The sequence below is a fragment of the Apium graveolens genome, unplaced genomic scaffold, assembly GCF_009905375.1.
Source record: "Apium graveolens cultivar Ventura unplaced genomic scaffold, ASM990537v1 ctg6365, whole genome shotgun sequence".
NCBI classification, from domain to species: domain Eukaryota; kingdom Viridiplantae; phylum Streptophyta; class Magnoliopsida; order Apiales; family Apiaceae; genus Apium; species Apium graveolens.
Window position 1 is genome coordinate 58,527 of NW_027419415.1, and position 1,983 is coordinate 60,509.

Genomic DNA, 1,983 nt, shown 5'->3' on the forward strand with positions numbered 1-1,983 from the left:
CTTAAGTTTCTTTAAATCAAAACCACAAAATTACCATTTCATTTCACTACCATTCCAAATCTCAAACTCTAATCATAACAACAAGATACCATAACATCCTACTCATCAAAATCACCTTATAATATATATGAACCTAGGGTTTGGAAATGGTATACCTTCCTTGGAGTGGTGGGTTGAGCTAGGAAGCCTTAAGAAGCTTGGAGAAGCCTTAGGAAAGCTTGGATCTTTAAGAAAACAAGAAAAAGTTCAAGTTAAAAACTTGAAAACACTATTCATTGTCTTCTTCATTGATTAAATGGAGAAGCTAGAGAAAGAATTAATGGCTTAAACTCATGATATAGCCATAACTAAGCATAAAGATGGTTAGGGAATTTTCTTACCAATTAAGGATGCTTGGATCTTGATTTTGGAAATTTTTTTCTTTGAAAAAAAAGCAAAAAGCCGAGAGCTAATATGAAGAACAATGCCTTGGCTGATTTTTTTGATTTTGATGAAATGATTTGCTAGTTGGTTGGCTTGGTTTTGTTTTTGATTTAGCAAATTACCACCTTGCCCTTGAATTTGTGTGGTTCTTATTCAACCACACCTCCTTCCTTCCTATGTCATGCTTACCTCATCCTCATGATGTCATCCTTCCTTCCTTGTCTTCTTTCTATTGGTTGGATGACATCATTCCCATTAATCCCTTTGATTAACTTCCTAATCGTTTGCCTAATGACCGCTGATCTGCTATACGGTTCGCTTAACTTTCGTTCTCGTTTTATCGTTTGAAGGATCATACCCGGGATCTTATTACTTAGGTTCCCTTAACCTTTCTCAATATATTATATTCCTTCTATGATCCTCTTTTATAATCCTTTAATTTAAATCCTTTTTATCCTGTTACCTTATACTCAATTCTCTCCGTATATTGTGGATTTCCGGGAAAAACCAAAGTGTTCGGAATTGGATTCTGACGATCTTTACATACACTTATATACTCCATAGAGTACTAATAATATCCCATAAGATCAATAACAGAACCCCTACATAGCGTGGCATGAAAAGTTTTCTCATTCAGCAAAAACACTATTCATAAGGGTTTCAAAATTTTCCAAAAATTGGGGTTATTACAGCAGCAAAGACCGTACCAAAGGAGAAGAGTGATTATACTGCTGAAGACATAGCATCAATTGCTAAGGATGCTAAGGTACGACACTTACTGCATAGTGCCATTGATAATGTAATGTCAAATAGGGTAATCAACTGCAAGACTGCTAAGGAGATATGGGATGCTCTGGAAACAAGGTGTCAGGGAACTGACACAATTAAGAAGAACAGGAAGACAATACTCACTCAAGAGTATGAACACTTTGACTCAAAGACTAATGAGTCATTGAATGATTTATATGATAGATTTGTCAAACTTTTGAATGATTTATCATTGGTTGATAAAGAGTATTATCTTGAAGATTCAAACCTTAAGTTCCTGTTAGCTCTTCCTGAATGCTGGGATTTGAAGGCAACGATAATAAGAGACAACTACAATCTTGATGAAACAACTCTTGACGAAATCTATGGAATGCTCAAGACTCATGAGCTGGAGATGGAACAAAGAAGCAAGAGGAAAGGAGGAAAGTCAAGGACAGTTGCTCTTAAGGCTGAAGAAGAATTCCCCAAAGCAGCTTCCTCAAAGAAAGACAAGGGTAAAGCTCTTTTCATAAAGTCTGATACTGAGTCATCAAGTTCTGAGAGTGATGATGACTCAGATTCTGAAAGCTTGCCTGAGACTGATGCTGATGAGGAGATGATGAAGCTGTGTGCTCTTATGGTGAAAGGAATCACAAAGATTGCATACAGAAAGTTCAGGAAGGGAAAGAAGTTTTCCAGGAAAGGCATAAGTTCTGATAAGAAGAATTTCAGAAGATCTGAAGGCAGAGGAGGAAAGTCTGACAGAGGAGATTATACCAATGTTAAATGCTATAACTGTGGTGAGAAAGGCCA